The sequence below is a fragment of the Seriola dumerili genome, unplaced genomic scaffold (genome assembly GCF_002260705.1).
Source record: "Seriola dumerili isolate Sdu_G_001 unplaced genomic scaffold, Sdu_1.0 BDQW01000068.1, whole genome shotgun sequence".
In the NCBI taxonomy this organism is placed as follows: domain Eukaryota; kingdom Metazoa; phylum Chordata; class Actinopteri; order Carangiformes; family Carangidae; genus Seriola; species Seriola dumerili.
Window position 1 is genome coordinate 18,700,144 of NW_019174323.1, and position 13,749 is coordinate 18,713,892.

The following is a 13,749-nucleotide window of genomic DNA, read 5'->3' on the forward strand; positions in this document are numbered from 1 at the left end:
GTTATTCCATATTATAATTCATCATATAGATGTTTTTAATATATGTTACATATGCATATTTTACTATCAGCATTTCATATATGTTATAAACTTAATATATCCAGAGGACGTATATATGTGATAATAATATATCCCTTTATAGGCGACATATATGGTAACATCATTCAGGATACAGGAACGTACATGTCATATATTACTGTATGGGTACCTCCTTACCCTCAGTCGAGCCACTAATAATAACATAAATAATTCAAATCACACCAAGCATTAAAACATTGCATTCGTCTTTATTGCATGGCTTGAAAGCTTTGAGGCTCTGACAGTATCGAGAGACGGGATACGCTTATCGACAGCAGGGGAAAATACTGGAGGATAGAACGGACTAGATGTCCGAGCAGACCTCCTTCCTCCTCTGGAAGTCTCGGAACAGTCGAAACAGGCTGTTAAACTCAGTGGGTGGAGTGAGCGGCAATTAATTAGACCCCTGTAAAACATTAGGAATCCAATCAGGCTCCAGGTCCCCGAGGGCCTCATTTATGGAAATGTCTTGGATTTCATTTTTAACACGATGGCGACGCATTTCATGTACAAAAGAGACCGCTGTACATTCACCTCATCACCACTTACAGCACTGTCTGCACCCATACACAGATGTAATATATGTACATGTATTGAAGTTATATAGAAATGAAATATATGTACATTTAAAATATAAACATATATGAAAAATTATTAATGGAACAAATCCATATATTGACATATATGTTTAACCTATTTAAATACATACATTTATTACATAAATACATATCCATCTCACAGCCTGTCAGTATATGTTGATATTATAAACAGTAGGTAATAGGAAAAACATAAATACACATGGTATACTTGATATAGGACATAAATGTCTGTGTGGGTTCTGGAGGTCATGGCTCGCTCAGGTCACCAACCCCTCAGTCTGTATCTGAGGGCAGAGGAGCGGATGGCTTCTCTGGCAGTCTCTCTGTATAATCACAGCTGATTGTATAATGGGCAGTGGCAAAACTACACCCTCAAACACTCTGAATCAAACTGCAGCGAAAGCACAAAATCCAGATAATACGTTTCTCCTTTCACTAATTCTCTAAATTGTTGGCTGTTGGGAAAAGAAGGCTCGTGAATACTGCTGCTGAGGCTCCGGGCTCCTTTAATGTGACAGCCTAACAGCCTCCTTGAAAACAGGGGACTATCCTCCACCTCTTTAATCACATTAGAAGAAAGTGGTCAGGGGAACACGTGTGGTTTTAGAGAGCCATTATGTTACATTTTTAATTCTGAGCACCTCTCCGCGCCTTAAAGCCACGAGCAGATTGTCGTTACTCTCGGCCTGGAAGCGTATGTTTGTCTCCGTGTCCCTGACTATCCAGAGACGTCTGATGTGCCAGAGTGCTGAATTTCAAAAGGGCCGTTGGAGTGTCTCCCAGATCTGGCCATCAAGATGATGGCGTTTTAAGATAACGTCTCATGTCACCAAAACAAGCGAAATAAAAGGCAGTGGGACTGGGAGTTAAAGGAGGCTGTTTATTCAGCCTGCCAGTCTGAGCACCGGCCTGAAACACTCTGTTTTAACTGCGGCCGTCAGGGGATCGTCAGTTAAAGTCTATTCTAAAAGCCTGAGAATCAGTTTGGATAGGTGTAGCATCTTTTTTATTTTCCTGCAGCTCTTCTTTTCTCCTCGCTCTTTTATTTGGTCTGAGCGAGTTTCGACTTTTCCTCAATCCTGCACCTAAGTTTTTTTTCTTTTTTCAGGGCAGTTATTTTGAACCCTGGAGCGGTTTCTCCCTTTGTTGGGTTTGTTTGGACTCGTGAGAACACAGCAATCACAGTCGGGTGCAGACCAAATCAATTGGATCGAGCTCTTGTTGACAAGGAGGTTTCTTGGTACATTTCCAAACCAAGCCGGGAGCTTCGTTTTGAACTGGTGACGTGATTGGAATGAGATACGGCGATTCTTGGTCTCGCACAAGTCTGCATGATGATCTTAAAATACAAATGATGTGCTCCATGTATGAAATGTGCAGAGCCCTTGTGCTCATGAAGGAGACACAAGTAAAAACTGGCAGTGGGCCTGAAGCTGTGGAGATCAGGGGGCTGGATGAGTTTGCATGTTTACTTTCAGATCTGGCAGCTCAAGTTCAATTCCCGAGTGAGATCGAGAAGATTTCATGTTGTGTACAGCTTTTATTTGCACAAAATATTTTTTATCAACCACGTCCAGAAGTACTGAGCATCCACACTGTATTTAACAGCGGGCAAAAGTCAACTATAATCTTGAAGGAACAGTTCAACATTTTGGGAAATGTGCTTATTTGTAAGATAAAAAGATTGAAATCAATTTCATGTCTGTGCGTTGAGGACAGAGCTGGAGTTTTAACCCGGGAAAACACAAAACCTGGATCTGCTGAAAGTAAAAAAAACACTAAAGTTCACTAATTAACACCAAACACACAAAAACAAAACAATGACACTGGAACTAAAGAAGTAAAAGTCCCTGTGAGAACTGCTGACTGAGCGTTCTCTGAGCGCCAGATCATCTGATAAAGACATTCATGTTCAACACAAGATCAGTTTTCCGCTGTGTCCAAAACGCCTCTCATATTCAGACCTGTCTTCACAATCGTCTTGGTATATATCGCCGATATCTCACCTGTTTCCGGGGATTGTTTTTGTTTTTAAGCAACTTTGCTGGAGAATGTACGTTATTTCCCGGGACATGGATTGTCCCGTTTTTTTTGTGAAACTTTACTCTTTTAAAAGAAGAATTTCATAGTTTCAAATAAAAACCAAATGTCTCGCCGTTCTACTGCTATTTCTGTTTTCTTCCGGATTATATCAAATCCTGTGTCCGTAAACGTATGACAACAGGTGATGATTGTCCAACGGACATGCCTATACTTTAATTTGATTGGTAGCAGCAATACGAAAGTTCACCTAGGACGATGGTGGACTGTGTGACTGCACTTGATCCGGATCTTCATCAAAACTCGCAATTTTCAGCGAGTTGCTGCAGCTCAGAGGTTGTTGTTGTTTCCATGGCGAAGGGGATGACAACGGTCAAACGGCAGGTTTATACCTGCAGCCTGTAACCGCTGAGTCAGACTGATCATTACCTGATAAACATCAGTGTGTTAGCATTTAGCTCAAAAGTGGCTGTCGACTCACTGCTGGACTGCTCACCAGACGCCCCCCTCTTCTTAACTAACCTAACTGCTTGATTATGAGTGGCCACCGATTCGACCTTCTGTCCCACAAGCCCCTCCGCTGGGTCCAGCTCTCCTCCTGAGCTTATCACTCTCTTTGTCATTCCTGCCACGGCGCGAGCTTCCAGCGCAGAGCCGGGCCGGCCAGATTAGCTGTCTGTAAGCACCGCTGGAAATCAAATAACAGCTGATAAGGTAGAAAGAGGGGAAGACGAAAAAAGCTGGGCGTAATGTCATAGCTTTTTCTGTCGGAGTAGATGATTGCAATCAAAATACTGGACAAGAGCTCTGTTTTGGAATTCAATAAGGGTGCGGGAGAGTTCAGCTTGTTCCTGAATTTAAACGTTCTCTCCGCCGTGGCAAGGTCATATATACATATAAAGTGAACAAGTATCGAGAGGGTGAATAAAAATAATAGACTTTTTCTTCACTCCCACTTTCCTGACATTGTAGTGCTTACCTCAGGGCAAAGAGAGGCGAAGGCAGCCAATAGCTTTGATGGAAGACAGGTAAGACGATAAATATTTGATGTTATTGACGGGTTGTTGTGCTCAGAATGAGAGTCAGTACATCCCGACATAAAAAAAGTAGTCTCTTGCCGACAAGACTGACTCTGCATCTGCGTGCACGCTAATCAATGGAAAAGGTGATATCAGGTCTAAAACGCTGATATCGATTCGATACTTTGATCTAGAAATATTTTGGAAACCCGCTGAGTCGGCTTATAAAAGGAACCTTTTAAATGCAATTAGCTCTGACGGGGTTCTAACAGATGCTGAGTGTGATTCATAAAGTGAGCTGTGCATTAACATAAAAAGGTAACTTGCCTTTAGAATGTATGGATTTAAAATGAAAGTTTTTAATTCAATTACGGAAACAAACATGAAGAAATATCAAAAACCCCAGGCAGTTTTTTCCCTTCCCACAGACTGTTGGATGCTGGGTAAGAGAAAGAAAACAAAGAGGAGAGAGGGAAGGCAGCAGAGGCCCGACAGGAAGTGATGCAGCTGCAACCGTCTCATCAGCTACGTCACAGAGGGCAGGCGGGGGGAGAACGGCAGAAACAGATGGGGGTTGTTAACCTCCCCCCTCCCTCTCCAGCCCACCACCTCACTGTGCTGTGTGGTGACGCTGTCCGTGGTGCTGAAGTCACAGACGGATTTATACAAACTCCTCATCTGTTGTGTTAGAACCTGGTTATCACACAACGTTGGTGGAGGGCGACTAGGTTGATTATGACACTTTAAAAAATCATGTGATAGATTACTTATAGATTACAAGGTAATCTGTGCCGAACATCGATCCCGACCGAGGATCAGAACCACCCTTCGATTGTCGGGGTGACTTTCCCGACAAATTCAGCAAATTCCTCCCTCATATGGAAACTTACTTGAGTCAGTGATTCACAAGAAGACATTTTCTGAGCTTTGTGATCAACTGTAAAAAGAGAAAATCTGAGGATGCGCTCAGCTCAAACCCCTCACATCACCATGAGTGCATGTGGCTGTGTATTTCATTGCAGAATCAAGTTTCAGTTCTTCCTCAGCGTACAAAAGGAAAGAGTTATGGCCTGGATATCCCATATGCACCTGTGTGACGTCCACACGGCGTCCCTCGAACACACCCCTCCGCTCCCCAGGCCGAGGAGGAGGAAAGGAGGTCAGGATTAAATTAAATAAGCGTCAGGAAACTGGTCAGCTCGCTGCTCCCTGCTGGAGCTGTGGAAGCTGCTCTGATTGTAGCGGCTTCCTCATTAACATTCAGACAGAGTGCGGGACTGCAAAGCTGCTGTCACCCTCTTATCATTGCGGGGTGGTTAAAAAGCAGAGCCATATGTGTGCGTCAGCCTGCACGAAGTACTATATCTTATCTCTTTGTGAAGATCAGGATTCATACCACAGCTCCAGCTGCTCCAACAGCAGACCTCTGCGGGAAATTGCGGAGGCCATTTTTCAAGTGGAAAGCCCCATGTTTGTGTTTTTTACTTGGTCGTGCTCCGTGTCTCTGCTGCTGCTCCCAGCGCTTCAGAAAACACTTGAGCAGAACAAAGCCTAAGAGCAACTATTGTAATGACTGAGGGGGCTTTAATTTGAAAATCACTTTAGCAACTTAACAAACACATTTGAAGATGAAGGATGTTAAACCCAAACAGATTATGGCGCTGACATACTGTACTCTGTTGTTGTTTGGGATTTAACTTGTAAAGCAGAGCACCTTTGGCAGCAGAGCTTTATGTGTAATCACAAATGACATAAAATGAAGAAATAACATTATTGCTTTTGCTGTACTGCAGTTCAGGGAGAAGATAGAGAGGTGAAATGGGAAAAAAGAGGGATGAGTATGGTGGAAAACAGCGAGGCTGGGGATGGAAAGTGAATCAAAGAGATGGAGAAAAAAACTTGTCCTCATAATGTGTCTTAAAATAGGGGAGGTCGCCCACGCAGACACTTTGCTCCTGGGTACTTGGCTCTGATTTATTTATTTTGTTTGTGGTAAGGAGCGATCCACTGGGGATTGTATAAGGGGAAAGCCCTATACCTGGCCCTCAGGCTCTCTTTATGCGGCTAAGGCAGCAATAACTCTAAATTTAAACCCCCTGATTTTTCACATCGTTATCACTCTGCCTCTTTTCTGGGAGTGGGAACTGAAAGCGACTACAGAGTTGGTTTCCTAGTGGCTGGAGTGTGTTTCAAAGCCCCAAAAATCACAGAGAAACCTTGTGATCTGAGTTGTGTGAAGCCTCTGGACAGTGGAGGCCTGTGGGACGGCGCTCACGATAGAGTAAAGACGGCGGACAGAGAGCTCCAGCGCGATTTCTATCAGATTCACGGTTAGTGTTCACATCTCGAGGCTACGATGAAAAAAAAAGAGAAAAGACAAACGGGGCTGGCAAGGTTAGGACTATCGACGAAGAAGAAACAAGAGAGAAAGAAGCGAGATAGCCTGTGAAATGAATGTGTGCTAAGTGGGGGAGAGATGAAAGCCGGGGTTCAGGGATGCGCTGGATGCACAACTCAAAACACAGAGGAATCAAAGACTCAGAAATGAATCAGTGAAACAAAGGGGGGGGGGGAGCAGAGGAAGGCAGAGGCCTTCTATCGTTTTAAAGCTTTTTCACTTCATCTCATGTCAGAGTGGGGACACCGAAGTTGAAGGGCTCATTCCAGAGTCCTTGACTCATTAACACTAGAAACAAGTGACAGTGGCAGAGGACCAGGTGGCTGTTTTAAAGTTTCCTCTGTAGATGCTCTGCTGCAGTCCTGTTTGAATACGGATTTACAGAGTAAATATTTTATCAGCTTTTCTCTTTCAGCAGGACCAGACTACAAAGCATGTGTTCACATCAGATTATGTGATGATGGTGCCTTAAAGGAGCTACTCGTAGGTTTTTCTCTTGCTAGGTAGCTAATGTTAACATCAACAGCTGTTCACTTACCAGTCTAGAAGAAACTTTTCAGCATCAAACTTTGTTCCTTTACTCATCAACAGCTGTCTCCAGAAATGGAAAGAAACCCTTCAACTGAAGTTAGCATGCTAACCAGCTAGCTCCGGTGCGGCCAGACCATCTCATCTCTTTCCAATACTGAGTCACTGTAGCATCCAGTGCTCCTCAGAGGACGTATTATAACCTCTTGTCTTGTAAATGCAACAATAGCTGAAGCTCTTGCTAAGACTGGTAAGTAAACAGCTGTTAATGCTAACACTGGCTATGTAGCAGTAGCAAAACTTACAAATAGCTCCTTTTAAGTTTCTGCCGTGTCTTGGCTATAAAGTCCCAAATCTTGAATAAAGTCTAGACCAAGCAGTCCTAAATCAAGATTAACAAATTCCATGTCTTAAACTGTGTTTCAAATTCTGAACTAATCATTTTCTGTCTGTCGTTACCCAAACGCGTTATTCTGAATATTTGAGCTTCATTCCAAGTCAAAAGACTAAAGTCCAAGTGAAGCGACAAGTCATTGGTCTTATAGTCAAGGTCCAACTGCAAATCTGTTTTGATTCTGTGATTAGAGTCTGACTCGAGTCCAAGTCCATATCTTCTGCCTCACCAGTCACAACAAATCTTTTCTTTACCTTAAGTCATAGGTAAAGACATTGTTTCCACTTCCAACTCCAAAACTCAAAATTCAACATTAATTACACAGAAAAAGTAAAGATTCCATTTCACTGTGTTTTTAAAGGGGCACTTAATTTTACAGGGGAATTAAGAGTTCAAGCGCCCTGCAGGAGTGGGGCTGTGCTTAAATGAAGTCCTTTTTTATTCCAGCCTTCAGCAAGGTAGATAACACAATATTAGTAACCTACACAATAAACTGAAACGCTAACGCTAACCTAGGATTCTCCTGACCCCCCCGATTACCACTCCACTACTGCATATGTACCTGAAGTACATTCACTTTTCTGAATCAAATGTAACGTGTATTTATCCTGCTGATTTTTATCACATGCAGTAGATACAGTATATAACCACAACTCGTGGAGGTTTATTCCCAGTGGAAGTCGTCTGAAGAACCATACACTGCGAAAGACTCGGATTTGTTGATGATCAAACAGCGCTGACGAAGTGGACCTCCTCTGCCACTGTATTATTCCAGCTCCACCTCAGTCTATCTCCTTGCCAGTCCCTGATTAGTGATTCCTTTTCAGCACAGCCTCTCGTGGACTGGCATCCCGAGCTACCTGGGATTTTGTGCTGCAGCCAAGATCAATGTGAGTAATACAGCGCCAGAATTTGGGCTGCACAAAAAAAAAAGAAAAATGAACAGAAGATAGGAATAATCACCCAAATGAATTCCTGAATTTCCACATAGACAGCAGGCTTATATTTCTAGTTATTATACAAAAACTCCCTCCTCAGTTGCACCAGGATATAATAACAACCTGGATTTATAGAGCTGTGTAGGTGTTCCTTGAGAAAACTAGACTGCTGGTGCAATAATCTGGTGCAGCAGTATTTGAAATAGGTTTGAGACTCATGATTGCAGCACTAATATCCCCAAAAAAATCTGTCACAAAAACCATGATAGTAGTAAAAAGCCTGATGAAAGAAGTCGCTCTACAATAATATGCAATAAAAGATCAGAGCCGAGCTACTGTCAGGGCGCATGTTAGATGATGTGCAGCATGTAAAGCTCAAATTCAAGGAGGAAATTCATCATATTCATACATTAAAAAGATATGAGATAGCTCACTTTCAAACAGACACATGAGCCACCTCTGCTATTCACACTCACCCTCCCTCATATCTGTGCAACATGCAGCAAACACACAAACAGAAAACTGAGCGTAATTATAAATCCCAGTGGTTCTTGTTGATGTAGTTTTAATAAAGCTGCTCACCAGGTTGTGTATGAAATAAAACTAAATAATAAAGAGTATATAGGATTAAAAAAAAAGAATTAAATTGATCATCAGCCTCTGCAGTTCAGACATCTGAAGCCTATTGTAGCTCCTTGTTGTTAGCAAAAGTTAGCAACTAGCCAGGGAACATTGAATTTAGCAGCTAAAGAGACAGATTCCTTATTGGTAGAAACCTAAACAGGAATGAAAGGACTTATTATTGCTCAGAAACATGTTGTCAGATAAATGCTAATGTTTATTCATATGTGCTAACACTTTAGCCGTAGCAACCTTTTTGTTCCTGTTATTACAGCCGGTTAATAACAGCCTTACTACACGATGACTCTTTATGCATTAGTATAATATGACGTTTTTGGACATTTTTGTGCTTTACTATACTATGACGATTTCTGACGTTGCTATGTCTCACTATACCACGACGTTCTTTGCGTTTTGGACTAAGCCTTAATGGCGTGTTCTCCATCAGGTGAGCTTTGAGCTTTCATTTTTGAAGTTATTTTCCCAGGCTCTTTATCAGTCATAGTGAGAAAGAGAGACGGAAAAGAGAGAGAGGATGACATGAAGCAAAGTGCTACAGTCCGGAGTCGAACCCGCGACGTCACGGCAATAAAACAACCTTCAAACGCGATCTCATCCCGGAGAGCTATCGGAGAAAATAGTTAGATGAAGTTCTCTTCATTTTACTCCTCACACGGAGAACGGCTTCTGTCAGGGATCCACAACGGTTTATTTTCTTCAACTCCAGAACGTCACAGACTTTTATTAGAGGCAGGTCTTTATGTCTAACTCCCTGTTTGATATGTAGAGTTGGTCAGAGCGGTTAGTACGAAGCCTCGTTACCAATGACTTCTCTCCCTCCCTCCCTCTCTCTCGCTGCTCGCCGTGTTTTATGTTTAGTTATCCCTCTGTCTCCTTTAGTAATAATGATACATGGAAGTATTTCATCCTGAAGCGCTGCTCCCCTCCTCTGCAGTTCCTCAGCGATCTGCAGCTCAGCACTCTGCTAAGAAGTGTTAGAAGTACCATCACTCAGTCAGTCAGTCAGGTATCTGGTTCACCTCTTTCGCTGACTCCAGTCGCAGTGATTGGCTGAGTAGCATCACGTGACCAGTGTTGTAAAAGCTAAAAAAACGGTGCCAGTTAAAAAAGAAACACCATGAAAATGTAATAATTGTCTATAATTAAAGGTCTGGATAGGACGGCCTCTGGGTCCGGACCTCAGTCTGCCTATTGTTGACCTCTGCTAAATTAAATATAAGAGTGAATGCAGGAATAATCATACATAATACTACAGAGGTGTGTATGTGCTGTACCAAGGGTCAGATAGTGTTAATGTAACAGCAGTGTATTATATAATACAGATGTATTTGCTCTCATGGATTCCTGATATTGTGAGATGGTTGCTAGGTGACTGAGGCATCAACATGCCAGTCATACTGCATCTCTAGCAGCCTCAAGGCCACTGACCACTGGTGCACGGGACACATTGAGATGGTCAGGGTCAATATCTCTTAACGGTCGTGCTAATACCGGATCGATACCCAGTGGCTTCCCCGAGAGCCGGCAACGATCGATCGCAGGCAACCGAGCCGAGTCGACTATCACAGCGCTAATGTCAGTCAATGGGGATAGCTGAGCAGCAGCTGTATGGAGGTAATCACCTCCAGATATCTGTAATGTGGAAACGATGGCCGTCATTAGACGCGTCTGGTCAGAAGCCGATGGATGTCGTCGGTATCCGAGAGAACCGGGTCGTCTGAACAGATCTGATAACGTGGACACATCTGACGGTGCTTCACGTGGTATTGAGCTTATATCTGTGACTCTCCTCTCAGATCCATTAAGGTAAAACTCCCTCCACCCCTCCACTGTATTGGCATTCTGATGGGTAGCATCCTATTTAGCACCTCAGCCTCTTTTTCTTTTTTCACCTTTATTCCTAAACAACGCATCGGAAAGTAAAACATCAATGCCGTGTCTTTGGGGAGAGAACAGAGTGAGTGCCAGAGCGAGCTTTGAACCTTTAAAACCTTCCTGTGAATAACACTGAGATCAATCCCCTCATACAAAAAACAAAAACAAAAAAACTCAGCATGCACACGCACACACACACACACACACACACACACTTGGGAAGCCAAATGCATACACAAATGCACACACACACACACATACACCGTTACACCCCTGGGATCCTCCTGCTTACTAGGATGCTAAACCGGATGAGAGATGCTCACCGCGGCGGGATAATGCTAAATCATTACCACACACTCAGCCTGAATACACAGCCGCCATTTTGTGTAGCCATTTCTTTCTCACATTAAGTGAGAAAGAAAGAAAGAAAGAAATATTTTTTGTCCTCCTTTAATAAAATAATCACCTGGTAGAGCGAGCGCCATGAGGGCTCAGTCCTAAACGCAGCGGTCCGGGGTCGAATCTGACACACGGCCCTTTGCCACATATTATTTGTGCATGTCATCTGCATCTGGCACAGTGTTTGTCTATGAAGGATTCTGGTCATTACTTCACTGCAGTTCAAGGTGGAAACACTCAGACACGTCTTGCATCATATGAACATCACATGGACACGTTAACAAGGATAAAAACTAGATTTTCATGGGAGGGGGTCTGTAAAGGATCCGCTCACAGTTTCTGTCCTTAAGCTGCTCTGATTTTAGAAAGAAAGAAAAAGGAAAAAAGAAAGAGGGAGGACACTGAAAACAAGTCCCACACACTGAGGCCTGAGGGAAATATGGTTCTGGTCCTGCAGATCTTGATCATTACCTCCTTCTTTTTTTTCTCTTTCCTACACACACACACACACACACACACCCACAACACACACGCACACCACACACACAACACACACACACAACACACACACACAACACACACACACACACCACCCACTCACAAGCTCACTCTCTCTCTAAAGTACACTCTCGTGCACTAGTGGGAGCAGGGGAGTTCAAAAGTACGACTCATAATCACACAAGGCATCGCGCATGAACAAACACACACACACACACACACTCTCTCCCACTGCGCTGTACCAATAGCAGCAGAGCCTTTTGCCACCTCTCCCTCCAACGCTGCCATCAATCCTCAGGGTGCGTCCACGTCTTCGTCTCCGAGGAGGAGCGAGGACACGTTCCAGACTAACAGGTCGTCTCGATGCTTCGCCTAGTTCAAAATAAATGTGTTTCCCTTCTTTTCTTTACTGCAGCGACCGTGTGTTTACATCTGTGTGCGCCCTGGATTCTAAATAGAGCATGTAAATGGACGCATATTTTCACACCCTTGCCACCCACATTATCACCTCTGTCTCTGTGGCTCTGTCGCGCCGCAGAGCAGCTTGCATTATAGAAGATCTACTTTTTCTCTACATGTGTGTGTGTGTTTATTGCTGAGACACTTATCCCTGCATCAGTTGGCCTCTGTGCCATCCACCAGCCAGCTGTCACTGTCAGCTCCAAACACACACACACACACACACACACACACACACACACACACACACACACACACACACACGTGTAGTGTAACATATGCTGACCCTCTCATTCTCCAGATGTGTGCTGTATCGCTCCCCAGGGCCGCCCACATTATTATATGTATCGATCGAGCTGTGGTTCTCTGGGACTACGGGCCGAACGTGGTTTAACTTTCAGGACTGAGTTCCACTTTTGATTAAAGAGGGGGCAGACTGAGGTCCTGGTCCGTCCTGGTGTCAGGGGTCGGACCCCACAGGGCCTGACAGGATCTGAGACCAGGCTACAGGGTCTGTTTGTGGGTTCGCAGGCAGCACCTTTTAGACAATGTTACCGGACCACCAGGACGGATTAAAAGTTCCCATGTGATCTGTGGGCCCCTGCTGACCCCCTGCTGACCCCCTGCTGACCCCCTGCTGACCCCCTGCTGACACGTGTGTGTGTGCATGTGGTTACTACCTGGAGCTGTGAGGTGTCACTTTTATTTATATGGAGCCAAATCACAACAGGACACTTCTCATATAGAGCAGGTCTAGACTGAACTCTATAATGTTATTTACAGAGACACAACATCCCATCATGAGCAAACACCTGGCGACAGTGGCAAGAAAAAAAACGTCCTGTAAATGTGAAGAACCCTCGAGAACCGGGATCACAGCACAATGCAAGTTCCACATAGAGATATACAGTTAATACGTTAATACTGCTGCTCATAATAATAATAGTAATGAAACTGTGCGGTTGTACAGCTGCACCGCCACAGACTCGCAGGCTCGACAAATCACTGGCACTCAGTTCCCATCACTGGAGGACGTTTACAGAAGCGTCTGCCCCAGGTCACCTCCGCTGCCCCCAGGTCACCGCCTCTGCCCCAGGTCACCTCCGCTGCCCCCAGGTCACCGCCTCTGCCCCAGGTCACCTCCGCTGCCCCCAGGTCACCGCCTCTGCCCCAGGTCACCTCCGCTGCCCCCAGGTCACCGCCTCTGCCCCAGGTCACCTCCGCTGCCCCCAGGTCACCGCCTCTGCCCCAGGTCACCTCCGCTGCCCCCAGGTCACCGCCTCTGCCCCAGGTCACCTCCGCTGCCCCCAGGTCACCGCCTCTGCCCCAGGTCACCTCCTCTGCCCCAGGTCACCTCCTCTGCCCCCTGCTGCCCCTGGAAGGAGACACACTCCCAGATACATGTACGTATTCTGCTTTTAAACCTCTATTTTTATACAATTTATTGTTTGTTTTATATTAATTTACAGAGACTGTAATGTGTCTACTTCCTGCATGACCCACTGGAGACACTTCATTTCGTTGTACACTGTGCAATGACAATAAAAGCACTGAATTGAATTGAATTGAATCTAATTGAATTAAATTGAATTGAGTATGTGGTTTGCAGTAAACAGATCCAGAGTCTGGAGGAAGAAATACCTGCAGAGAGCAGCAGCAGGAGAGAAAACACAAAGCTACAGGAGGGAGAAGAAGCCAAGTTAATAACATGTATTAATGAGATATGAATGTGTACAGATCAGGGAGGGAGAGAAGGAGCTCGGTGCATCATGGGAAGTCCCCCGGCAGTCTAGGCTTAACAGGCCGGTCCACACTATGAGCTTTGTCAAAGAGGGAAGTAGAGAGACGTAGAGAGGCGGTCTGACTCCTGGACCCAGACCCT

General features: G+C 44.5%; 1 protein-coding gene across 1 annotated transcript in view; it reads right to left on the minus strand.

Moving 5' to 3' along the window:
- Positions 1–13,749, minus strand: part of LOC111220218 (carbonic anhydrase-related protein 10) — a 214,179-nt gene that overhangs the window by 37,340 nt on the left and 163,090 nt on the right. The window lies entirely within an intron of this gene.